The sequence below is a fragment of the Onychomys torridus genome, chromosome 23, assembly GCF_903995425.1.
Source record: "Onychomys torridus chromosome 23, mOncTor1.1, whole genome shotgun sequence".
Taxonomy (NCBI): domain Eukaryota; kingdom Metazoa; phylum Chordata; class Mammalia; order Rodentia; family Cricetidae; genus Onychomys; species Onychomys torridus.
This window is the reverse complement of record NC_050465.1, coordinates 6,183,215-6,211,107: the sequence shown is the minus strand read 5'-3', so window position 1 is coordinate 6,211,107 and position 27,893 is coordinate 6,183,215. Positions and strand designations below refer to the sequence as shown.

The following is a 27,893-nucleotide window of genomic DNA, read 5'->3' as shown; positions in this document are numbered from 1 at the left end:
TTCCAAGCAATACTTGCTCCTTCTTCTTGACCTCCTTAGGGAATCATCTTCAGTGAGTGGAATTCATTCTGCCTTGGACCACGTTTTAAGTTCTTGTGATAATCGTCATGTTACCCGAGTCATCTCTATTAAACCCTGAAGCCTCACATCGCAGATTGAATGTCTCTTCCCTCCAGAACTCAGGTTGGAAGTTTTTTGTTTGTGTGGGACAATGTCTCTCAGTAGCCTAGTCTGGGCCTCAAATTCACAATCCCCCGCCCCGCCCCAGCCTGTCAATTGTTGAGATTATAGACATGTACCACCATGCCTGGTTCAGTTCATGTTGGCATTTAACTGGGCAATGAGACCATGTGTGTGTGGGGGTGATTTCTATATCAGGGTCCTGCTACATGGTTGGCTAGAATGGCTTCATTAATTACTGATAAGAAATGTCTCACCTGGAACATATGTATTCCTCTGAAGTCTATAGCTTAATTATTCTATAGACTACAGGGAACTGTTGTTCTAAATGTAATTGATTAATCACAAAGGCCCCTATCCAGAAGCCCTTTATGGGACACTAAAAAAATAATGATAGTGAGGCCTTGTATAAAGTTATCACAAGTTGTGGTCAACTTGTCACAACCTAGTATCACCTGGGGAGAGAGTCTCAATGAGGGATTGTCTTTATTGTTGGCATGGGGCATGTCTGTGGGGACTGTCTTGGTTGTTATGATGTAAGGAGACCCAGTCTACTGTGGGTGGCACCATTCCCTAAGCAGAGAATCCTGAACTGGATAAGAGGAGAGAAAGCTATGCTGTGGATATCGCTCTGTGTAAATAAAGTTCTGATTGGCCAGTGGCCAGGCAGGAAGTATAGGCGGGACAAGAGAGAAGAGAATTCTGGGAACTAGAAGGCTGGGGGGAGACACGGCCAGCTGCCACCATGACAAGGAACATGTAAAGACACTGGTAAGCCACAAGCCATGTGGCAAAGTATAGACTAACAGAAATAGGTTAACTTAAGATAGAAGAAGCAGATAACAAGAAGCCTGCCACGGCCATACAGTTTCTAAACAATGTAAGTTTCTGTGTACTTTCTTGGTTGGGTCTGAGCGACTGTGGGACTGGCGGGTAAGAGAGATTTGTCCTGACTGGGCCAGGCAGGAAACTCTAACTACAAAGCTATGCAGCAGCAAGCAAACAGTAAGCATTTATTTTTCTTTGCTCCTAACTGTGGTTATGATATGATTAGCTACTTGAATTCTTGCCTTGCCTTCCATTCAGTAATCTGGAATTGTAACTCAAATAAACCCTTTATCCCCTAAATTGCTTTTTGCCAGGATATTTGATCATAGCAATAGACATGAAATTAGAATGGGATGCATTCAAATGGAAGACAACCACAGATGTTTAGAATGTTGGTGGTAGTTGGTGCCCACAGTACCTATGAGATGTCTTGGAGAACAGAGCTCTGAGTGTTCCACAGGTCCAGCCACTATTGCTCCTGGAAGGAAATAGCACAGCCCATCTGGCTGAGAGTTAACTTTCCATCCAGAGAAGAATTTCCTCTGTTGCTGTTTACATATCTTCCCTTCATCATAACAATATGGTCAAAGGAGAAAATACTGCCCACCTGTTTTCTGTTCTTGCTCTGCCTCAATATAGTTAAAGCTGCCATTAAAAATGGCAATTACACAGTATGTGAGCCAGACTGGAAACTGGCCACAGATACATCTTCAGCCTGTAGCAGGGTCTGAGAACAGGACTACCTTTGCTTGCTTTGGGCTTTGATTAGAGACAAAGTCAGGATGTTGGTTGAGTCACGGCTGAGTAGAGGTGTTTTGGAGAGATGCTCACACATGGGATCCCAGAGTCCATATCTGATGCTTTATATCACTTTAAGGGCTATGCTTCTAGAGAGGGAGGGGTGGCCAGCAAATGCCTGTCTCACTTACACAAGAGTGGATATTTATCTCAGACATCACTGGGAGCCGTCAGAGAAGGATTCTCCTGCCCTAGTTGTGGGGGGCAGAAGAAATGTGTGCCTGGCTTATTCTTTCATTCATTTGCCAAGTATCTGGGTCACATAGGTAGACACATCCAAGTCCCTGCTTTCTAGGCTCTAAGTCAGTGATTCTCAATCTTCCTAATGCTGTGACCCTTTAATACAGCTCCTCATGTTGTGGTGACCCCCAACCATAACATTTTTTTGCTGCTACTTCAAAACCACTGAGGGGTCAACCCACAAGTTGAGAATCACTGGCCTAAGTGTTCTAGTGGGTGAAGTACAGAGGGGATAGATAGTTAAGTACACACACACACACACACACACACACCATGTGCTCTGAGGAATGGTGCAAATGTAGCTGAGGAGAGAGGGCTATGTAAGCCCAGCTCCAGGGAGCCCTTCTGAGAGGCAACACCAAGGACAGCTACAGGGAATGAAAGAATACGCCACAGGTCTCTGCAAGGGTGGAGTGGGTCAGGAAGAGCGTGCATCATGTCCAAAGGCCCTGAGGTGGTAGCAGGATTCCAGCAATATCTAACACTACTTCCTTCTTCCTGCTTTACCCCAGACCACCACTCTCTGCCAGCTTGAGAGATACCTTGAAAACTAGCTTTGTGGAGTTGTGATAGACATACAACTCCTGTTCTTACTATCTTCAGAGGCAGAGGACAGAGGATGCTCCTTCAGCAAAGGGCCTCCATGTGGAGTTCAGATGTTCAGGCTGAGCGCTGGAGCCATCCATGAAGTGGGTAGTGGGGAACGCTGAGGTTCAGGCTGCTGTTAAAACCTTTGTAGGAGGCAGGAATGGGCTCCAAGAGCAGGCAGTTGACCCTGGGTCAGCTGGAGGGGGAGAGCTTCAGCTCTTTCTCTCTGTCTCTTTGTCTGTGTGTCTGTCTATCTGCCTATCTCTTCTCTCTTCTCTCTTTCTCTCTCTGTCTATAAGTTGGAAATCAACATCAGTCATTCCCCACCCCCCCTTTTTTTTGGAGGCAGGGTCTCTCACTGACCCTGTAGCTCATCAATGTAATGAAACTAGTTTGCCACTAAGCCTCAAGGTATCCCCTTGTTTCTGCCTCCTCAGTTCCAGGATCACAGGGCACATGGTTGTCTTAATTAATTTACTGTTGCTGTGATAAACACTTGGGGAGGAGAGGGTTTATTTGTCTTACACATACCAATCACTCTCTGTCAATGAAGGAAGTCAGAGCAGGAACTCAAGGCAGGAACCTGGAGGCAGGAACTAAAGCAGAGGCAGAACTAAATGGAGGGAACAATGCTCACTGGCTTACTCCTCTTTGGTTTACTCAGTCTGTTTTTTGGGGGCGGTACCATCCACAGTGAACTGGGCCCTCCCACATGAATCACCAACCAAGAAAATGTTCTACCTGCTCGCTCACAGGCTAATCTGTAGGAGACACTTTCTTTTTCTCTTTCCTTTAGATTTATTTTTATTTAATTTGCTTTTAGTATAATATTTTAATTAATTCATTGGGAATTCGGTACATGTACACAATGTATTTTGATCATATTCACCCTTTTCTCCTTCTAATTCCTCACACATACACTCCTACCTCTCCACCTTCTCCCAACTTGGACTTTTTAAAAAATGTTTCCAGCCAGGCGGTGGTGGCTCATGGCTTTAATCCCAGCACTCAGGAGGCAGAAGCAGGTGGATCTCTGTGAGTTTAAGGCAGCCTACTCTAGAGAGTGAGTTCCAGGACAGTCAGGGCTGCACAGAGAAACCTGTTTTAAATTGAAATAGAAGAATATTAATTTCCTTCTCCTTTTCCTCCCTCCAGCCCCTCCCTGCTACCTTCCCTTGAGCCCTTACCATGCCCCTCACTCTTAAGTTGATAGCCTCATTTTCTTTTCTTTTTTGTTTTGTGTGTGTGTGTGTGTGTGTGTGTGTGTGTGTGTGTGTGTGTGTACAAAATAATATAAAAATAGGTCCTGCTAAGTCTTTTTTGTTGGTGGTGTGTATATGGTTTCAGGCCTGACCACTCTGCCCTGGACAGCCAATCAGGAGGCTCATCCCTGGGAGAAGCTGGTTCTCCTTCCTCCAGCAGTCATTTATTTCCTATCATTCTTGTCTAGAGGTGGGGGTCTGTGGAATTTCCTCCCTGACACTTACATGTCCATTGATCATGCTTTTTTCCTGGTCTTGTTTGTTAATGCGGTCATTTCTAGGAGAGACTGTTTCACGGCAGACCTCCTGGTATTCTGGTTCTTTTTTTTTTTTTTTTTTAAGATTTTTTTTCTCCTTTTTTATTTATATTTGTGTTTTAATTTTACACATCAGCCATGGGTTCCCCTGTCCTCCCCCCTCCCACCCCCATCCCCACCTTCCCCCAGCCCCTCCCCTCCATTCCCATTTCCTCCAGGGCCAAGACTCCCCTGGGGATTCATTTAAACCTGGTGGATTCAGTACAGGCAGGTCCTGTCCCCTCCTTCCAGGCTGAGCAAAGTGTCCCTGTGTAAGCCCAAGGTTCTAAACAGCCAGCTCATGCACTAAGGACAGGTCCCAGTCCCACAGCCTGGGTGCCTCCCAAGCAGATCAGGCTATTCAATTGTCTCACTTATCCAGAGGGCCTGATCCAGCTGGGGGCTACACAGCCTTTGGTTCATAATTCATGTGTTTCCATTAGTTTGGCTATTTGTCCCTGTGCTTTTCCAATCTTGGTCTCAACAATTCACACTCTTACAGTCCCTCCTCTTTCTCAACAATTGGACTCCTGGAGCTCACAATTCATGTGCTTCCATTCTATTGGCTATTTGTCCCTCTGCTTTTTGTAATCTTGGATTCAACAATTCATGCTCTTGCAGTCCCTCCTCTTTCTCGACAGTTGGACACCTGGAGCTCCACCTGGGGCCTGGCCGAGGATCTCTGTGTCCACTTCCATCAGTTACTGGATGAGAGTTCCAGCACAAACGTTAGGGTGTTTGGCCATCTGATCACCAGACTAGGTCAGATCAGGCTTTCTCTCGACCATTGCCAGCAGTCTACAGTGAAGGTATCTTTGTGGATTTCTGGGGACCTCTCGAGCACTTTGCTTCTTCCTGTTCTCATGTGGTCTTGGTATTCTGGTTCTTACACCCTTCCATGTCCTCTTCCTTGGTGTTCCCAGAGCCATAGATGCAGGAGCTAAGATATAGGTGTATCCTTTGGGGCTGGGCTCCCACTGTCCATAGTCTCTGTACTGCAGAGATGTGGTTTTCTGTGATGGTCTCCATTTGCTGTAAGGGAAGGCTTCTGTGATGAGGCCTGGTAGCTATACTTAGCAGTGGGTATAAGGAAGAATTTTGTTAATTGAGATTCCCTTCTTCAAAATAACTCTAGTTTGTATCAAGTTGATGTAAATCTATCTAGCATGGCTATGATGCCTGGATTTTTCTGTGGATGTTTAGGATCCAAAATCAGGTCTGAAAGCTTTCACAACGAGTACTTACCAACTGAGCCATACCCCAAACCCCCACTTTCCTTCTTTACTCTTGAATTTGTTCACAAGAAACGGTCTTTAAGGGCTTGTTATGAAAAGGTACAGGGAGTTCTTGGAACTCCAGAAATTACATCTAGAAGTTTCCATACCTGTGTGTTTTCCTGGAGGGAGATTCCATATTCATGGTTTTGAGAGGGTCTGCGTCCCTGAGGGCTCTGGGCCTGTTTGTATCCATTGGGCTGTTTGCCACTGCCAGAGAAACAATTAGTGTCTGGCACTGGTTCAGCCCCAGCTGCTTCCCCGGGGACTTCTGCATTCTTGTCTTAACACAGGAAAGTTAAACTACCCACACACCTCTTCGTCCAACAGTCCCAGCTTCATGGCCCTGAGCTAATGTGTAATAGGTCTCTTAAAAAATCTGGGTAGAATAGGCTTGCAAAGCTGTGTTCTGGAGTTTCTTCAACATGCCCTGTGCAGACAGGGTGGAATTAGTAGCCATCTCAGTAAACCGAAGAGCCCGAGGCCTTGACAATAAGCTACAGGGACTACCAGGTCCCAGGCTGAGATCTGTTTGTAAAGCATCCTTTCTGGCAATTTGGGGGGAATACTCTTCCTCCAATAATGAAAGAAAGGGAAGACACCAATTTAGAGGTTAGGAACCCCCTGATGAGGTGAGGAGCATCTACCCTTTCTGGAGGGACCATGAAGAGAAAGAAACAATGAACTGAACACTGAGAATGGCAAAGAAACCATCCTGGAGATTTCATGTACCATAAAAAGCAATGCCCGTGCTCCTGAGCCAGGGACTCATCTAGCTCCCATTGCATTCTCTGTTCCTCTTGGGTCTTCCACAAGCAGCACTGTGTAGCTTTGGGAGCATCTGGTGCACCTTGGTTGGTCTTCAACTTTCCCTCCACAACGGGCCTTCTGTTATCGGAGTAAGGACAGAAGGAGGTGTAGGGGACAGGGAGAGATCTGTAGATCAATTACTGAACTGCTGTTTCCACTGTAGAAGTTACCAGAGCTGATGCTGGCAGCTCCTCCGCAGCGTGCCTTTAGGGTCTTCCATTATGTCATCCCCTGGCCACCAGGTGGACTCAGATACTCTTTCTTGGATGCTGATCTCTGCCTCTTAAGCAGCCTTCCTCTTCAAGGTGCTGGTTGGAGGCACCCACCTCCTCCTGTAGTCTCTCTTTGCCAACATGTCATAGGTCAGCTTGGGGGCAGGACTGAATGTGGGGTCAGAGCAGAGCAGACTCTAGGGCTGCAGCATCAGCACCGCCTCCCTCGTTAGCCCTTTGCAAGAAAATGTGTCCTAAAAGCTGCACCTTTGAGCTCTTATTGCTTGAATCCCGATCTCCCTAGCATGTGCTTAGGGAGTGACCCCACTGATCTGCACTATTAATGGGGCTTGCCGTCCCTACACGTGGCTCACTCATCTCTCTCCACCTGGGTGCCCTCCCTCCTACAATACATCTTAGCAGGCTAGGCGAGGCTCTCTATCCACTCTCCCATCTCCCTGTGGGCATAGAGGGTGATGCCTTCTTTCAGCCAAATAAGTGTCTGTGCCGCGTCTCTGGATACCGTCCAATGGTCTGAGGGTGCTGGAGCTCCCATCTCGGCTTCCTTCCCATCAGCCCATTACTATTCCCCATACTCCCCTCTACCTGGTTTAGTGTTGGACAGTGCCTATCCCTTTGTGTCCCTTCCCACTGATTTGAAATATGTAAAGTGTTAGGGAGAACGATAAGTGTCAGCTCTCTACCATCACTGAATTTTACGACAAGGTCCCCTAAGGTCCATTGTGCTCCATTCCTTTCTTCCATGGCTCCTCAGCCATCTTCATCCAACTGTGACTCTATCACACATTGATCTTATTGGAAGGTAATGGCTTTCCTTACTACTAAGTTCAAGTTCATGGGGCTTCCTAACCACTACATTCAAGGGAGAACATTAGTCCTAACCCTACTTGACCATTTTAGTCCGTGTTTGGCCCAGCTAGGGACTCTCCATTTTTCCTGATGTGCCCTCTAGCCTCCTTCTACAGAGGCTCCCAGCTTACAACTTGTCCTGATAAACCTGTCCCATACTGGAAAGGTCACAGGTCAAAAATACATCGACATTCCTGAACTACTGAGCAATCTAGATATACATGGTACTCCAGGTTGTCTGGAGCCATGCTGGCCACAACTGTCAGCATCTCCAGAGAGGGGCAGGCTGCATGGCGCTCACCTGGGAAGGGATCCAAACTCAGAGCCCAGGGTCTGGTTCCTGCTGAAGGAATGTGACTTTTGCATCCCTTTCAAAGTTGGAATAAAACATGTGGAATCATTGTAATCCAGGGGCCATCAGTATCAGATGGATTCCACCCTGTGGTTACTCTCTTTAGGCATCGGGGGCTTCTCTTCATCCTTCTGACTTTCAAAGGTGGGATGTCCTGGGACATAGTCTCTTTTTTATCCTTACCCACTGCAAAGGGTCCTACAGCTGTCTCCTGGCTTTAGATCACCCACATCCTGAGCCTGGGGAATATCTGTCAGTCCAGGTCTTCTCCCTGGATCCCAGCATCACGAATCTGTTTTTCCCGGCGCCCTTTCTGAGATGTCCTTGGACATCTTTGGAGTCACTATACACAACTCAGTTTGTGTGGTTCCACCAAGCGTTTTCTTCCTTCAGTTACAGAGAACCCTCTGCTCAAGCCAATTGCTGGGGTTTGAGGGGAGTGTTGCTAATCCCTCTCCATTTCTTACACCCCACATGAAACCGATTAGTAAACAACATTGGCTCTGGAATCAGGTCATGTCCTTGCCGCCCACATTGCCATGGGAGTCCCCCACGACAGGCCTCCTCCAGCTCTCCTGGCTTTTAGCAGCAGCTTCTTTGTGAGGCCTGGCCTCGTTCCACCGCCTCTTCCCTCGGTATCGCCACAGCCTTCCTGTCAGCACAATCTGTGAGGCAGCCAAGTGATCCCGTTTCCTCAGACCTTGCCAGTCTTCTGAATGAGTCCTCATTGTCACATGGACTCGAGACCTCTGGCTTCATGACGGGTGAGGTGGTAATGTTGCCTTGTTTTACCATTGGCCCCATCCTCACTATGGCAGAGCCGAAGCCTCTTCTGCACTGTGTCCCGAACAGGCCAACGCACTCTTACATCACCTCCGTACATGCTCTGTTCCTTCTGCCGGCAACACTGACGCCTCAGGCATTTGCTTGTCTCTCACCCTGACTTTCTGGGGGTCTCTATTCACATGGCCTTCTTTGTTTCCTTCTATAGCCCTAACACTGAATTGTCAGCTCTTCTCACTGCATGCCCACTGTTCTCTCTTCTTTATCTTCTTGTTAACTACAGTTCTCAGTATTCTGGTTGTCGGCCTCTGCATTTTCTCACTGGAGTGGAAGCTTCAAGGGGCAGGTTTGTTTTTAATTTTTTTTTCTTCGGCCCTCACCCCCCAAAATAGTGGGAGTCCTGGCCTGTAACTGGTGTTAAATAAACCCTTGAAATGATGGAATGGAATAATCTTTTTAAAAAATATATTTACTTCATTTTATGTGCATTAAAGTTTGCCTGCATGGTTGTCTGTGTATTGTGAGCATGCAGTACCCAAGGGGTCCAGTAGAGGGTATCAGATTTCCCCAAAACTAAAATTTCAGGTGATTGTTAGTTACCATGTGAGTGCTGAGAACTGAACCCCGTCCTCTGCAAGCAGGGAGTACTCTTAACTGCTGAGCCTCTGGAGTTGTCCCCCACCCCACTTTCTCAAGTCCATCTGCTCTGGAAATGCCGGCATCCTCTGTCTCACCTAATGTATTTTCTCAGGGATATGCTCACATCACCTAGCGTGTGATGTAGAGTGACACCATGTGGTAGATGAAATACGGTTGTCACGTTTCATTCCCTGCCACATGTACCCTTTACAAAATAACTTTGAATCCAAGGCAGGGTCCCCGGCCACTGACGCTGGTCATGGAAGTGGGATTGGCTTGGAAATGGGATTGGCTTCTCTCAACTGAAGGCCAGTCAATGCTACAGAAGCAAAGCTGTCATATACTTACAGGGCTGGGTTTGCCTTCTTTCCCCTCTGATGTCACAAGGACAGAAAGTACCTAAAGTATCTTTCTTGCTTGAACAAACTTGTGTCTGGACCCTAGTCCATCCATGCAAAGGACTTGCAGCATGTGGGCCATCTTGCACACTTTTGAGTTTGTGAGATAGTTGTTACACAGTGATAGCTGGCTGCTACACATCTGGATAACTCCAAGGTCCATTTCCAAGCATACATCCTAATCCCAAGATCAAGAGCAACTTTTTCTCTCTTACTGGGCTTGACCATACACATGTCACAGGAGTTTAGGACTCATCATCTCCACAACCAGCTTCTTGTCTATCTCTCCTTCCTTCTTCAGCTCTGAGTTGACTCTGAGATTGTACTCAGGCATTCTGTTGGCTCATTGGATGGAAGGTAGCTTAGTCAACCAATGGCTCAGGTTTACAAACTATACCAATTTTTTCCTGTCCATCTCTTTGACCATATTAATTCCAAGGCTGCCTGCTTCATGAATGTAAGATGGTTGTCATTGCAGTTTGGACACCAAATTCCTTAAACACACACACACCATAGGGGGGGTGGTGTTATGGGATAATCTTTTTGTACACTGTAAAAATGTGTCTTTGCTTAAGGTGCCTTCTGATTAGTTTAATAAAGAGCTGAATGGCCAATATCTACGCAGGAGAGAATAGGTGGGACTTCCGGGGAGAGAGAGGCACTCAGGGTTAGGATCTAGGCACATAGGAGATGTCAGCAAGATATGAAAGGAGGCAGACATACAGAATGGAGGAGAGGTAAAGAGCCGCATGGCTGAACACAGATTAATAGAAGCAGGTTAATGTAAGTTATAAGAGCTAGTTGGGAACAAACCTAAACTAAAGGCCAAACTTTCATAATTAATAAGAAGTCTCTGTGTCATTATTTGGGGCTGGTGGTCCCCCAAAGAAAATTCGGCAAGAAAGCCCAACTACAGGGTGGTCTTTTGCAAACACTAAGGGAAAAATCCTAGAATGTTATCTAGTTGAATCTTCCTTGGTGACCATGATGGCTAGGGATGGACACTTGCTGTGTGGCTCAGAACTGAGCTGATAGAGCCTCAGGTGGGTGGAGTCAGGGTGGCCCAGGGTCAGCTCGCGATAGGGGCGGGTCAAGAAATGGCATGGAATCCGTGGCTCTGAAGCAGTCATCATTGTGTGAAGAGTGTGTCTGTGTGGTTTTTTGGGGGGCGGGGAACTAAGGATCCTCATAACCTGACACACATCCCTCCCGTGTTTCCAGCATTTGTGGTATGCCATTCATCACTTTGGTAACCCCTCCTCACTCTGATGGGCACCCGATCTTCTCTCTGATTATCCTCAGAGCTTTTTCTCTCTCTCCATTCTTGTGTCCACAGTCTTTCATCCTCAATTCTATCTCATTCACAATAGCTAACTTCCTGTGGGAGGTTACTGTGTGATGGTGGAAATGTAAGAGAACACTGATAAGTCAAAAGGAACAAAACCAAGCAAAACCAACATCACTCACACCCAGAAATGCAGAAGTAACCATAAATGTTCTGTCTACTCACTGGGACTGTGTTCTCTGACTGTTTTAGTCAGACAGTGTGGCTGGGCTCAGAGTAGCCTCTGGTCCCCAGTGTGTGTGTGTGTGTGTGTGTGTGTGTGTGTGTGTGTGTGTGTGTGTTCTTCACTCTAGAGTCCTTTCTGAGTTTGAGACAGACACATTAATTCATGCGATTGTGCCATATCTGGGGACATGAAAGCCATGTACAGTTATGTTCTTTTTTGAAATGGGGCTCAGGAGCTCATGATAGAATCCAGAGATGTAGGGATGAGCCTGATCTAGGCACAGAGTAGGGTGATAAGGATGGAAGCTAGGCCTTGCAGGGGGAACAAAGTGGCCTGTGAGAGAAGAATCACCTTGATTGAAAAGGTGGGGTGAGTGGGTGTGAGGCAGGGTGGTATTTCAGGGTTTGTCTGGAGATAGCCTTGAACCTTCCCTGATACAGTTTCCTTCTGACCCAAGAAATAACTGTGTGTCTTTCAAAGGCTGAACAGAAAGAATTACTCTTCTGGGACCCCCAGTTTTCAACATCTTCTCTTGGATAAAAAAAGTGAACAGAAACATGGAAGCAGATAATGCAAACACTGGATGAGAGAGACAGAGAGAGAGAGAGAGAGAGAGAGAGAGAGAGAGAGGGAGAGAGAGAGAGAGAGAGAAAGCAGGGATAGCCAGCAGCCTTCAAAGCTCCTTGTATGCCAGCAGATTGGAATGGAAGCAGAAGGAACCATGGGCACCAGAGGGCAGGCAGAAGAAAGTCAGGAAATCATGAACCTAGGGCCAAATCAAGACATGGCCCATTTGGGGGCAGCTCTCCCCTCAACATGGCTGCCCATATGTGATCAGTGCCCCGAAGACTTGGATAAGCCACCAAGATCATTTCTAACAGAGACAGCATGTAGATGGACTTAATTAAAGTTCAGCTGGGCAGTGGTGGTGCACACCTTTAATCCCAGCACTCAGGAGGCAGAGGCATCCAGATATCCGAGATCAAGGCCAGCCTGGTCTACAGAGGGAGTTCCAGGACCAGCCAGGGAAACCCTGTCTCAAGAAAACAAACAAAAGATGGTGGGGGGAAATTCACACTTGGACTGCACAGATGGCTCCGTGGCTAAGGTTGCAGTTGCCAGCCCCCATGTGGTAGCTCGCAATGACGTGTAACTCCAACTCTCCATCCAATGCCCTTTTCTGGCCTCCAGGGCCATCTCACACGCACAAACGCCATTCCCCCAACACAAGGACACATAAACAAAAAAAATTTTAAAGACCTTTTAAAAAAAGTTTATACTCAACATAGTTTTGTAGAAAATGAGTCCTTTCTGTTTAAAATGTGTTGAGAATATTTCACACTCAATAAGCAAGCATTGCTTCTTTTGAAAGGATACTGATCTGTAGTCAAAGTTCCTATTCATTGGATCCTTTCTGGTTTCAAAATGTCACAACCCTTTATTTGGGTCCTTGCTGAAGATTTATAGTACTCCAGGAAACTAACACTTTATTGATCCATCAAATATGTCAAAGGGAAATTTAGGGTGGGTGGTGGGAAGGGCTTCAGAGCAGAAAAATCTTATGGCAACACAGAAATATTTCCCAATGAAGTTGTTAAAAATCCATTAAGTGAGCCACTTTTAATGTGTTATTTATCAACATCTCACCATGTAAAGAAGTTAGACAGCACATTATCAACAAAATCCCCCACTGGCAAGATGGACTAGATGCCCACTATGACTTTCTACATCTGACAATGATTTAAATTACAGTATTCTACCTTTGAACACAATAGCGAACAATGATTTATTTATTATTATTGCTATTATTATTATTATTATTATTATTATTATTAAATGTTACCACAAGCCCAAACAATTTCTTTCCTAGAAGGAACAAGGATAGGCTTTAGTTGTCCATGAGAGATGGCTCAGAGGTCAAGAGCACCTGCCGCTCTCGCAAAGGACTCAGGTTTGGTTCCCAGCACCGACATGGCAGCCCACAACCTTGGGGACACTAGGCATTCAGCATGTGGTACACATACATACATGCAGGCAAAACACTCATACAGATAAAATAAAATAAAGAAAGCTAATTTTTAAAAGTTTAGTTATCTTGTATAACTCTGAACTCATAAAATTTAAAACTCTATGTGACTTCAAACGAATGTAATTTTTGAAAAATCAGATTCACCTTATGAATATGTCCTGGAATACCACAAAATTGATTGTTTATTAACATGATGTGTTCGCATTAACAAGGTTATTAGTACCTATTATTTAAAGTGACCCAAAGGGAGGCAGAGCTGGGTGAGGAGAGACTTTCCCAGGAAGGCCTGCCTGGGGAAGCCGTGGGAAGGGCGGAGCAGAAGTAGTCTCAGGAAGGGCAGTATCTACAGTGTTTCATGTGTGCAAGAAGTGTATGCCAAGTGCTCTGAATGTTGCCACGTTGGTGTGGTGCCCCTGAAGACAATGGGAAGAGAGTTTTTAAAGCCGGAACATAGGTGGTTGAGATGACTCAGTGGATAGGGATGATTCTGCCAGACCTGATGACTTGCTCTCGACCCTGGATCCCACAGGCTGTTAGAGAGAATGGACTCCTGGGAGTTGTACTATGCCATGGCATACATATTCCTGAACACACACACACACACACACACACACACACACACACACACACACACCAAATTAATTAAAAACAGGAGCTGAAGCTTTGAACAATTATTGATAACTGGAAGAATTTACTCCCAAGAGGCATCCTATCTGCCCTAAGGACACTCTGTATGGATGTAAGGCATGAGTAAGTCTGTGCTCCTTTAGACTTCAAAGTCTCGGGGGAAGAAATGGCATGTGGAGCCAGCAAGATATCAACCACCAGACTCTTAATTCGCAGAACAACCATAAGGAGCAGAGACAATTGTGCACCAGTGTTTGATGTGACCGCCATAAAGTTCTGTGAGTTTGGAAGAGATTGAAGTCAAATGTTTACAGTACTGAAGGGCTCACGGCAACGGAAAATCACCAAAATTAGGAACATCTGGGAAAGTCCCCAGCAGGCCAAGCTCTGAAAACAGCAGGGAAGCGATAACGGGTATTGGGAGGTAAAGGGGCAGACAAAGGGCCAAAGCAGGGGCAAAGAAGGGGCCTTGGGCCTCTATCTCCCTCCCTCCCCACCTCCCTCCCTCCCTACACACTCGCTCTGTAATGAGGTTGCCTTCCTGGCCAAGTTTAAGGGCGATGATGTGATTCTGTCTGACTGACTGAATTTACACCCTGCCAAATGGAAAGATCGCTACCCCTCATTTCACAGAGAGGAAACGGTCTCCGATGTAGAAGTCAACCTTTGAGTTTTAAAACAATGAAGTCCAATATGCACAAGCATAATTACTTCAGATAGATCCATTGCAGCCCACATCATCGGCATGAGAAAGTAGAGGAACCCTGGCGTCAGCTACCGTCAATCCCGGTCTCCGCTTTACTGACGATGGCTCCAGGCCAGTGAGGTGAACCTCTCCCAGCCCCAGTCTATGCAACTTAAAATGTGCTCTTAAGGGGACTAGAGAGACAGCTCTGTGATCAAGAGCTCTGGATGTTCTTCCAGAGGACCCAGGTTCAAATCCCAGCCTCCACATGGCAGCTCACAAACTCCAGTTCTAGGGAATCTGACACCAACTTCCAGCCTCCATGGGTACCAGGCACACCAGCAGCACACAGGCATACATACATACAGGCAACACACCTATACATATTAAGTAAATAAGTGAAATGAAAATATATACAAATGGGCTCTTGCAATGGTTAATTGAGATAATGCAGCCAAAGTACAGAGTTCAGATTACCTGGTGTTTGTCTTTTTCTTGCAACGGCAGCTTTATTTAGAAAATCCAGGGAAATCAAAGGGAGCTTGAGGGTCCACCCTGAAAACATGTGTCCTGGTGGAAAATATAACTAAATGTTGCAGCTTTGAAACTCTCAGGAGTACCTGGATACAGAGACAGAGGCACAAGAGGCCACTGCAGGGCAGTGGGGGGGAAGAACATAAATAAATCCCAAAGTGAATGAGCAGGTCTCCCTTCCCCAAGCCTCCTCTACCCTGATGCTTATAATAGGACAATACGCAAGGGTAGAGCAATCTCTGCCTGCTGTCCACTCGAACACAGATGCATATGACGTTTGGGCCGTTCTTAAGTACGTTATTTATGTCATGCGCAGTGCACTCCCTTAGTGTCACCACTTGGAGATCCTCCTGTTACTTGGGTGTTGGAAGAACTTTGAAGTTAAGAATATGGTAGGCTTCAAAGGAGGGCTGTTGGCAGACTGCAAGGATACAGCCGGGAACCAGGATGGACAAGAGAGTCCAACAGTGTTCAGGACTGCTTGTGTCTGCCCGTGGTTTAGAGGCTCAATAACAAACTGCAAAGACTTCCTAGTCGTAGACATATGTCTACTGCCCCAGAGGGTACCTGGAGCAGTTAATTACAGTGGCTGACGCTTGCAAGAATAAGTGGGGGGAGTCAGAAATGCTGGAACTAGTTGTTGGTCAAACTGGTTGATGGCTTGGTGGATGCCATTGTCAACGGTCCCGGTGGCTGACACATCACATGTACCACATACAATGGCATTATGTAGCTTATCTAATGTGCCTCACAGAGCCCTCCAAGCATCCAGTAAGACGCTGTGTATGGATGTATCTCTCCAAGTGCTTCACACAAAGCTAGTGACTAATCAGAGCTCTTTTCTTCCTTTCACAGAAAGCAAAACAAGAGTTTTGGTGGTGCTTGGCAAGCAGCATTCACAATGCCAGAATTGCTCATGGGGCTCCCCGGTTACTGAATGAGGACTCCATTTCGTTCTGTCATAGTGAAAGATGGCTCTGGGTATGGACCAACATGGAACTGTGACCAGACCCTGCTAGAGGAGGAATTTACACCACTGGGAGGTACTGGAAGACCCCACTGGTTCACTAGCATTTGTGTGTCTCTTCTGGGGTCCCCATAGTTCTGAGCCTGGGTGTTGTGGAATATTAGTTTAAGATGTGTTATATTTGTTTATGCTGTGAAACATTTATTTAACGATGCAAAGATGTGTTGCATCCTTTTGTGCTGCATTTGTTTATCTCTGTGAAGCTGTATTACTTTGCCTGTCCAAAACACCCGATTAGTCTAATAAAGAGCTGAATGCCCAACAGGTAGGCAGGAGGGAGAAATAGGCGGGGCAGCCAGGCAGAGAGGATAAATAGAAGAAGAGGAGGGAGGAGCAAGACAAGGAGGAGAGGAGGACACCAGGGACTAGCCACCAAACCACACAATCAGCCATGGAGTAAGGAGAGAAAGAAATATAGAATAGAGAAAGATAAAAGCCCAGAGGCAAAAGATAGCCGGGATAATTTAAGTTAAGAAAAGCTGGCTATAAATAAGCCAAGCTAAGGCCTGCGTTCATGTCTCTGTGTATATATTTGGGAGCTGGGTGACAGGCCCCCAAAGAGTAAAGAATAAAAAAATAAATAAAACCAACTATACCTGGGGTCTCAGAACAGCAGCCCCCAGCCTAGAATCAGGACAAAAGACAGAGATCTATATGGGTCTGAGGCTGCAAGCTTAGGACGCTGTACTGAAAAGACTTGAAAGCTCAGTGGTTTGAGTGATGTGGGATGCTAGATGGTCAACTAGTGATGTCTGTCACTGGCTTGGGAAGAAGTCAGGAGCCCACTACAACTTTTTAGACTCCTTGTCCATATTGCAAGACCTGGCTCAAATGCTGTCCTAAAGCAATCCTTCAAGGCTCAGATTCCAGCATCATAGGAGCTCAATAATGATGAGATTGTCTCTGCCATTGTGTATTTCAGGCAACTTAATTTATTATCCAACCTTATCTTGCAATCAACCCCTTTCTTTTCCTTGCTTATACTCCCCGTGGATTCAGACCCTTCTCCTAAACCATCTTCATTTATCTGAGATGTCCCTTTCGTCCCTCATGGTTGAGTTCCACATTCTGGCTTTCTTCTGGTGACTCAAATACTTGCTCAGCATGTACTGCGGACTGGATGTGAGATCAGTTGAGACACAGTTGAGGGTGGGCTCAGCTGCATGGAGCACATGGTTCCTCATGGCTTATACTCACTTCTGCTGATGGACCTTCTTTGGAATTGTTGCATTGTGCTCCTTAGGCTTGGCAGGGTCTGACCTGGAGATAGGATGTAGTCCAAACTAAGTCTAAGAGACCAACAAGAGTCAGCAATGACCATCTGAGCAGCATCTGTCTGCAGTAGTCACTGTCATCAGTGAGGGAACACTGAAGAGCTAAATTCAGAATGAAAGACCAGCAGGTGGAGAGCAGGGCTACTCTTAAGCTGATGATATGCCAGCTCTCTGTTACTGTGTGGACCAAGTTTGAGAGGCCTGGTAACTCTTACATCAGTAGATGCTGCTGCCTCCCTGTATGGGGTCTTAGCTGTCCAAAGGTGAGTCACAGAGTGAGCTATTAACCTGTCCTGGTGGCTCCCTACCTGAATTCTTTCCTGGGTCTTGAGCATTCTGATGGGAATTTGTTCAGTTATTCAGGTAGGAAATCCAAACAATGATGGTTTCTTTCCTTTCCCTTTCATTTTTATTAGCTCTTTGAGGATTTTGTATGATGAATTTTGGCCATATCCATTCCTCTTCCCCCAAATCCTCTGAGACCCACTTCTTTCCACACATACCCAACTTTGGGTCTTAAAAAATTTCATTAAATCCAATTTGTGATGCCTATATACTCTTGGGTACATGACCTTCTATTGGGTTGACCCACTAGGGGCCACACCCTTAAAGAAAACTGTCTCTCCCTATTCCAGGAATTATCCATTGCCAAGAGTTCCTCAGTTAGGGGCAGGACTTCATGCCTACCTCCTCTCTCCATGCTGAGATTCAGTCTGGCTTGACCTCGCACAGATCTTGTGCATGTCATCATATGTGAGTTTATATGTACAGCTGCCCTGCTGCCCTGCTGCCCTGGTGTGTCCAGAACACACAGTTTTCTTGTGGTCATCTGCAGTCTTTGGCTCCTACATTCTCCCCCATCTCTTCCGCTCATCCCTGAGTCTGGGGAGGAGGTGAAGTGTGATACAGACATGCTATTTGGGGATGAGCTTTCTCTAGTTTTTTATTCTCTCCACCCGACCAGTTATAGGTCTCTGTGTTAATGGTGATCTACTGCAAAAGGCAACTTCTCAAATGAGGGAGAAAGCAAGAGTATATTTACCAAATCCCTTTAATAAGATAAGGGCAGAGATACAGATGTCAATGCCGGGTTACCCAGTCCTTCTATCAAGCTGAGCATGGCATTCTTTGTAACATCTGCAGTTTCCTGTTCACTGAGGAATGTTAAGCTCCAAAGTGGTGGAGGTTTCCAGTCTTATGTCCCTGGGTCAGGCAAGGCCCTCCAGGTGCCCCTGGGTCGGGCAAGGCCCTCCAGGTGCCCCTGAGTCGGGTAAGACCCTCCAGGTGCCCCTGGGTCAGGCAAGGCCCTCCAAGTGCCCCTGGGTCAGGCAAGGCCCCACTCTGGACAAGCTCTGGGTTAAGTATTTTCTCTCTTGCCCTTCAGTTCCTACCTTCGCTTCTGAGAATGACTTCAATTCCCACAGTAAACGAAAAACTGTGTGAAAATCCTCTTGTTTCTTGTGTTGGTAAAGGGGGGCAGAGACAGTCTGTGTGTGGTACGAGGGGCTTGACTTTCTGTGGAGACTCATCAAGTAGGCCGACAAGTTTCCCAGCTGCCCCAGCCAGATCCATCAGTTTCAGGCATCAAGAACAGCTGGAAGGCCGGGTGCTGCTGAGCATGGCAGATGCCCACCCCACAGCTCTGCCTCCCTCAAAGCACCTGCCATCTCTTGACTTAAACTTGCCCTTTCTCTGTGGGTTCTGTTGAGTAGGGGACAAACCTAGAAGGGCTACCCCACGTGTTTTCAAAACCACTACCACACTGCATCGCAAATTCTGCAGCAAGCTCAAGATGTAGCCTGGCCCCTTGGGGGAATAATTACATCTTTAATTTCCTTTGCAGCCATCAGAAGAGTTAGGAACAAGGCCCTTGACCACTGGCTAAAAAGATAACGGGAGCTACACACCTGTTTCAGAAATCAGTGTTTGGGGAACTGTGTCTCGCTCTGGCCTCTCCCTGCAACTGCTTTCTCTCCTCTGCTTCCTGTCCTCCGTGCGGCGATCTACTCAGCCACAGCAACAGCATGCCCTCCTCACCGCAGTGGTTGAGCCTTCTGAAAACAGTGTACAAAACACATTCTGCTTCCTTCCAGCTGTTCGTTCAGACATTTGTCCAACAACATTGAAGAACGCAACTAACGTGTCCGCTGTGCACGGCATTCACCACACACACCCGTGTTTCCTGGTTTTCTGAACAAGAGCTGGATGGAGTGTACAGAGCTGGAAGGAGTGAGGCACAAGAAGAGAAGCTACTAGCATGGCAGTGATGGAGGCTTCTGAGGGGGCTACAAAAGTTTCTCTGAAGTCCTTCTCAACTCCCACTCTCCTTTCTCTTTCTCATAACTTAGTAGTAGCAGTCTCTAGTCATTAATGCATACCTTCATGTACTACAACCCTGCAGGTTCTTCTCAATGATAGAAAATGTCTGGTGGAGCTTAGGAAGTTTCTGAACCAAAATGAAGTCAGAATCAAATGTGAAATGAATGGGGGCGGGTTCAGCTGCGTTTCCCCCGGGTTGCACCACTTGGCTTCACCAAAAGCTTGCTCCTGAACCCACAACCCACTCAACTTTGCACTGACCAGGCTCCCATGCCACTCATGAGGCTTCTGTGTGCTATGAACTACAGCGTCATTACTGTGCGAAGTTTTCTGCTTTTGTAGAAATGTTTCTTTATGGAAAACGAAGATTTTCCTGGGCATATAAGCATCAGATGTAGCTTTGGAGTGTGTTGTGGTAGAATGTTTGATTCTAAGCACTGCTGTTTGAGTTGTTGCCTTGAGGTTCATGAGGAATTGGTCAGTGAGTTTTGACATGGGATTCGGACAGAATTTCTAAGCACTTCTGACATGGCTCTGACATATTTCTGCCATGTTGTACCATGCAGTTATGTTCTTAGCATTAATGATTATAAAGTCAAAGTTATGGCCAGCTCTGAAATCATTGGTGATTCTCTGTGTCCCTCAGTATGAAAGAGCCAGCCAGCATTTGCTTCTTTATGTAACAGCAAATAAACACATCCATCTCAATGGTATGCAAATTTGTGTGTATACCAAATAATTAATTATTTAAATTTAAAATTTCTTTATGATGTATTACCAGCAGACATTTGATTTGTATACTCATCTATCAGGGTACCACAAAAATTTCTCAGGTGAGAGGGCTTTGTTGGGAGAGTGTTTGTCCAGCACACACTAAGTCCTGGGCTTGATCAACAGTCCCAAATTAGCCCAGACGTGGTAGCATAAACTGTAATTGCAGAAGGAAGCTTAGAAGTTCAGTCATTTCCTGCTACATTATGAGTTCAAGGTCAGCTTGGGCTAGATGAGATCCTGTCTCACATAAGATGAAAAATAAAATGAATAAAAATCCGCCTTTCACAAATGAATAGAGGCCAGGAATGAGCAGGCCTCTGAAGCCGTGACTGAGGGGACCATTTCAGGAGAGCCTGTTACCATGACACACACACTCAGCTCCTCATGGAACTAACTATGTACAAGCAAGATGGTAATTAGCATATCAGATAGTGACATCATCTTCTGATGTGGGAACAGCTTGGAAACTCAGTGTGCCAGGAAGCCTCTGGGTCTGATTCTGCAATTCCTCCATAGCAGCTTCCCAGATTTCAGAGCTCACGAATCCAATGGCAGGCATTGGGAAGAGGCTTATCCACAGAAATAAGAGACTCCTTATGAGGCCGATTGCCACATGTCTTGTAGTCTAGGATGTCTACTGATAATCTCCAGTAAGATTCCCATTTCATCAGCGGTAGAACATGTGAGGATGTGGGAAAGAGGAGGGATTCAGTGGGTGTTTGCTGAGTGTCAGGATGGCTTTCTAGATTACAAAGCTGTCACGTGGGAAAGCCTCGGAGACTCACCCTGAACTTGTCTCCACGCCTGTCTGCGCAGCCTCTAATTCGGGGTGTCCCGGCAATGCTGTTTTCCCAAAGTTGTAGATTTAGCTCAGTTGTGGGTACCACAATGAGCCATTGTTCCCAGCCACTCTTCTCCTACCCTCTGACCCTTCCTCCTGGGGTGAGTGCGCATTTTCCCAAACTCCTAATGGACAGGACCTCAGCAACAATGGCCCTGCGTGTAGCTTACACTTGTGGGGTGAAATAGGGGCTCCTTTGTTGCTGGAGGTAGGGAGAAGGGCATAAATTAACCCAATCTTTACATTCTCGTGAAAAACATGCAGACATTTTAAAGAGAACAAAATTCAATTTTGTATTCCATTTTGAAAAGAATTCTTTGCACGCAAACCACCGTGACAATATTAAAGGAAATTCAACTAACAGCCATGCCCACAGTCCTTCCATCCTGACAAATGTAATCATTTTTATTTGCCACGTTTCTCTCTAATCCTTAACCCCCACACCCCCGAAGTTTCCCCTCCGTTGTCAGCAAAGTGCCACCGGCTTTTAGAAGAGTCACATTCTGATGGAGATGTCTCTTTTAGATAGTTATGTACCATTATTAAAGATTCAAAATACCATTAATTTTCTTCAAGCTCCATTATGTTTATCATCTATCACAGCGACAGCGCATTAATCACGTCCTCAGTGCCTCAGGAGCAAGGATGAACTCTGCTTCTCCTAGGACTCCGACCAGGGCACCCACAAAGGCAGTCGTTTTGCCAGCTGCTGACCCGGGAGCAACGGGGTCTTGAATGGTCTCCTCTGAGGTGGAGACTCTCCTTTAGATGGTGAAATGAAAGGCTAGAGGGGCTTGGGGGAACAAAAAAGAAATGATCCCATTCTTCCACAGTCTCCGTAAGAAGGGCAGTTGTGGACACAGCTGTCTTTACGTAGTAGCCAGGAGAACACAGAATGGGAGAGCCTTGACTGTCCCACGGTGTCCCATGGTGTCCCACGCCTGGGCTGATGGCTGTGCCGGGGCTCAGGTTGTAGACAGGGTGGAGGCCCAGGTGCTGGCATCATCCTTCCAGGGCATGCCATATGGGAACGTGAGCTTGGGATTAGCTAAGTGCCATGCTGGCATTGACTCCACAGTTTATAACGAAGTATCAAGGGAACTGTGTGACCTTTGTGATGTGGATGCTCGTTTCCTCTTGTCTGAAACAAAAATCACACCAATCATTTATGAAATAGGTACTTTTGAGCCCAAATCTAGACGCTGTTGTCTAAGTTTTTCCCTGTGACTGTAATAAAAGCCCCAGGCAAAAGCAAATTAGGGGAGAAAAGAAATTAGGGTACAGTCCATTATGATGGGAGGTGGAGGCAGAAGGAGCCGGAATCAGCTGGTCACATCACCTCTGCAGTCAGGAGAGGAATGCATGCAAGTGAGTGCTCATCTGCATTCTCTGTATAGTCCAGGATCCCAGCCAGGGAATGGTACCCTCTGCAGTGGGCAGGTCTTCACAAATCAATTAGTCCTTCACAGCTATACATAGAAACCCTTCTCCTAGGTGACTGTGGATTCTATCAAGCTGACAACCAACACTGGCCATCACATCCAGAATATAATGTAAAATGGAAGTGGGAGAGCACAAAGGTGGCAGTCTGGTCCTCACCCTGTAAAATGAAATTATGTTCAGTGAGGTTGACGGAGCAGAGCTTCGTGTTCAAAGGGTAGTGAGTGGGATCTTGAATTTGTTATAGCTAGCTTCGGGGGGCTGGAGGAACCAGCATCCCCAACAGAGAGAACAGAGAGTACAGGGTCTTCACACTAAAGGGAGCATGGTGACAAGAAGGTGTGAGCCACAGATGTCCAGGGATGAAGTGGGGCACAGTGGGAGATGTGGCTGAAGGGAAGAGAGCCCTTGGCAAGGGATACTCTACAATGTTCAGTTCCAAAAACCAACTAGACTAGGCTGGCAAAGCATTCTGGGAGTGTCTGTGAGAGAGTGGTATTTTAACCAGCGAATGAACCTGGGAAGCTCTACCCTCACCCTATATGGAGAGTGCCATCTCATTGTTTGTGGGTCTGGGTAGAATGAAGAGGCAAAGGAACAGGGCACCTTGGACATTAGAAGTCCAGCTTCTGACCTCACACTTCTCCCAACCCTTCCATTTTACTACCTGGGTCCCAGGCCTCAGCCTTATACTGAGAGCTATGGTCTCCACCTCCCTGTTCATAGGCCTTCAACCTTGAGCTGAACCACACTGTAACTTCCTGGCTCTTCAGATAGCAGGGGGCTTGTTGTGGGACTTCTCAGAATCCACAGCTGTGCCATCAAATTCTTCTGATATCCTCCCATTATATTTTCCTATCATCTTTATATATACATATGTCTACCTGCCCATGTCCATGCCCTTGTGTGTATACATGCATGTATCTATCTGTTCATGTAGCATTGGAAGCCCTGACTAATCCTTCCTCTAAGATCAAGGAGGAGCCACAAAAGGAGGCATGGACACAGAAAAGCCACTCTGACTGCAGGTACGATGCTCTTCCATATGAGCATAGATTGATACAGAAGTCTGTGAGTCTCCAGAGAACTCACCTGGCTTGCTCAAGCTTGGAGTGTGGCTGTCTCGTGCCTGGAATGGAGCAAGTACTGACTTCATACTTTCCTCAGTGACTGGATGACCAAAGGCAGTCACCATGGAGACAGATGATGGGAATATTAGAAGACAAGACTGATGTTTGTCTCTGCTTGATCCGGAAGGGTTGCCATCTAGTCAGTCAGTATGACTGGGTCCACCGACTCTATTCATGACTCTGTAGAACGTGAACATGACTATCCCAGTGAGCACACAGAGGTCCCATGTGAGCTCACAGAAGTCCTATGTGAGCAGAGCCTAGTCCTGGACACATACTCTAAGCCCTGCTTTCTGGCTGAGCTGAGTCTACAGCCAGTGTGGGGTCACTACAAAGTCACATGTGGCTATGAAGGTTTGAGATGTGCACAAGGAGCCACTTGTGCACTGGGGCACACTGCAAGCTAGATATCCCCTCCCTATTCTTACCTCCTGTGTAAGAGATTTATTTTATTTTTAATGATGTGCAAATGTGGCATTTTGAATGAGAATGGCTTCCACATAGGCTCATGTATTTGAGTGCTTGGTTCCCAGTTGATGGAACTGTTTAGAAAGGATTAGGAGGTGTGGACTTGTTGGAGGAGGTGTTGGGGGTGGGACTTTGAGGTTTCAAAAGTCCACCCCATCCCTAGTTCTATCGCTTTGCCTCTTGCTTGTAAGCTGAGATGTGTGCTATCAATCAGCTCCATGCCTGCCTGCTGCCATGTTCTCTGCCATGATGGTTATGGACTCTAGCCTGCAACTGTGAGCCCCAAATGAATAGTTATAGCTGCCTTGGTCATTAGGAAAGTAACTCAGACAGTATATGTACTACTTTGTTTGCAGATCTGTGCACATGAGTCTGAGTTCCCACAGAGGCCAGAAGAGGGCATCAGGGCCCCTGGAACTAGAGTTACAAGAAGTCCTGAGCCACCCAAGATGAGCGCTAGAAACTGGATTTAGACTCTGGAAGAGTAGCAAGTGCTCTTGACCACTGAACCCTTTTCCAGTGCCTGCCTCACACTGTCTGTTCAAATCAAGGGCTAAATGTTCGTTTTTCTCTCCTCTTTCCCTTGGAGTCGTTCATTGTTCACCCTGTCCCCACTGTAGCTCAGACGATGTAAGCTCAACATTTAATTCTAAAACAATACCTCTTAAGAAAGCTGGGTAGTGGTGCCACATACACTCTGGAGGCAGGGGCAGGTGCATCTCTGAGTTCAAGGCCAGCCTGTTCTACAGAGTGAGTTCCAGAACAGCCAGGGCTATCTCCCCTGTCTTAGAAAAACTGAGGGATTGTGCAGGGGAGGAGGGGAGAGGCAGTAAGATTGGGGAAGTGGCATTTAGCTTGCCATGAGACACAAGTGGCTCCCATCTCTTTAGATAAAGCAAACAGCATCAGAAACAGAAGTGGCCTGTGGTTTATAGTCCACATCCCTCCTTAGGATGCACTTAACCTTGAGCTCGAGCCGTTCACTCTCCAGGGCCCTGGACCAAGTCCCTTCTGCAATAAATCATCATGAACTTCCTGTGCGTGGAGAAGCATCCTGTAGGTGATCACGCTGAACAATATCCTACTCCATCTTCTGGTTCCTCCTTGGTCACAGACTGCAGAACTATTAGGAAAGCTTCTTCATGACCAGGGTGTTCACGTGTTGGCTAGAATTTCCACCTAAAATCTGACAAAAAAGATTCTAAAATGGAGCTAAAAACAGCTTCCTAGTTGTCTCTCTCAAGTTAGCAGCAGCCTGCCCGTTTGAGCTACTATGGCGGGTTCCTGGCATGTGTGTCTGACCTGCAGTGTGGCAGGAATGAGGAGTCTACAAGCGGCACTTTACTCTGCTGCATGCTAGATTTAGCCTTTGCTAGTTAAAAAAAAATGTTTCTGGGCTATGCACTGCTTTGATAGAACTGCTTTTGATAGTTGATGGTACACATGGCTCCAGACCCAGAGCTGGCGGTAAACTGTACCACCGCAATGTTGGGAAGCTGAGGTGGGTGGAACCAGCAGCCACAATGGCATTTCAGTCTTACAAAGATGGATATTACACAGAGAATCTGGTTTGTCTTGTCTTTGGGATTTTTAACTGCAGAAAAAGATTTGATCGTAAAAGCTGTTGAGTTAAACAAATATGTAAATTTTAAAGGTACCTTGACTTCAAAATTTGAATATAAGGATATGTTGCTTTGGAAAAGAGTCTCTGCTTTAGTTTCCACAGAAAGCCAGAGGCTATGGATTTGTTCCAGATTAAGATACATCAGGTTTGATCAGCCAAGACCCCCATATGATGTGCAAAGGTCTCCAATGACACAATGGCCCAGATGATCCAATATCCAGAATGGTTTCAAGGTAACTGGCTCAGAGGTTTACCCTCATGGACTACTCCATAATCCTAAAATTTTCTTTATGTCCCCATAAGATACAGCGCCCCCATCCAACAGGAAATAGTAAGAAAAACTACACCCAAATTCTCAGCTGGCTTTGGAGATGGAATTGGCTCACTCCTTCTCTAAACCCAAGCACATTGTTAAAAAAAAAAAAAAAAAAAAGGTTAAGAGATTCTTGTGTCCCAAATCAAAAGAGCCATCTGGTGCGGGACAGAGAAAAACCAATATTTTATTTAACACAGGTTGATTATAAATGCAATCTCTTTCTAAAGATAAAAAGGGGATATGATATAGATATGATAGGATGAAAGGGTAGATTAATGAACTTACTTCTAAAGAGCAACAACTCATTTAAAATGTTTTACACTGGTATAGATTTTAGTCTATTGATACAAACAAAGTTAATTTTGTTATACTGTGTGTATATTTCTACTCTAGTTTAAGGTATTATGTTTGTACAGCTCATTTAAAATTGTAATGGATAATTAAAAATAGATTAATAATTAGTCATCTATGATAATCATACTCATAGCCATGTTAGTTATGTCTTCTAGGTATACACAGAGATATTTCAGATAGACAGGTAATCTTCAAACACTTCAAAAGTCTACAGAATATGGCATTTAAAATATTTTTAAAATTTAGACTTTCTGGACAATGAGACATGTCTGCTCCTGGCAGCACCAATTTACTTCAGAGAGGAGGATGGGCATTAAAGACCCTTCATATGGAATTTATCTTCACCTTGGCAAAAATAGTCATTTGGACAAGAAACTGTTCTTGCCTGGACTGCTTCATCGACTAGACATGCAGGACCCATAAAAAGGTGACCACTAAACTTTGCTTGACAAAATGGTCCTTCAGGTTCTTGCTTTGCAGAGGAAACTGCCAGACATTCTACAGGACACTGAGAGAAATGACTGAGAGACTTTAGCCCTGTGGGCTGAAGACAAATGCCCCAACTTTACAAAGGAACATTAGATGACTGTCCAGGCTGCCAGCTGTCTCTGTCTACTCTTACAAGACTCCCCAAAAATTCTTGCATCCTTCTCCTGGTTCTCAGGTAATATTAAATCCTTCTGAGGCCTTTGGTATGGTTGAAGACTAGATAGTTATAATTTCCTCAGTTATGATAAAAGATAAGTTAGATATAAAACCTTAGACTCACAAATATAAGATAGATAGGATATCTTCTTTAATATTGTAACTGTAATTCTTGCTTGATAATTGTTTTATTGTCTGAAATTTTACTATATAAAAGTTAAAACCTTGCTTTCTTAAAAAAAAGAAAAGTGGAAGTGCTATGGGATTTCTGTATGTCAAATGTGTTGCTCTGATTGGTTAAAATAAATAAAGTGCTGATTGGCCAGTAGCCAGGCAGGAAGGATAGGGTAGGCGGGACAAAGAAGAAGAGAAGGCTGGGAACAGGAAGGCTGGGAGGAGACACTGCCAGCCGCTGCCATGAGAAGCAACATGTAAAGACACTGGTAAGCCACAAGCCATGTGGCAAAGTATAGACTAACAAAAATGGGCTAAATATAAGAGTAAGAGCTAGATAATGGTGGGCCTGAGCTAATGGCCAAGCAGTTTAAATAATATAAGTGTCTGCATGATTATTTTATACGTGGTTTGTGGGACCGTGGGGGCTTGGTGGAACCTGGAGAGAAGCTCTCCAACTACACTCAGCCCTTGGCCCCCACCCCTGCAAAGGACTCTTCTTATTGGTCAGTTTCCAAAGTTCAAGTATGATCCATATAACAAAACCCAAAACAACAACAACAAACAAACAAAAAAACCAAAGCAGATACA

At 45.8% G+C, this 27,893-nt stretch overlaps 1 long non-coding RNA gene across 1 annotated transcript; it reads left to right on the top strand.

Moving 5' to 3' along the window:
* Positions 1-24,203, top strand: LOC118573164. The gene is made up of 3 exons (XR_004943593.1): positions 1-183; positions 15,772-15,959; positions 19,061-24,203. It is a non-coding gene; the product is annotated as an uncharacterized LOC118573164 (long non-coding RNA).
* Positions 24,204-27,893: the final 3,690 nt, after the last annotated feature.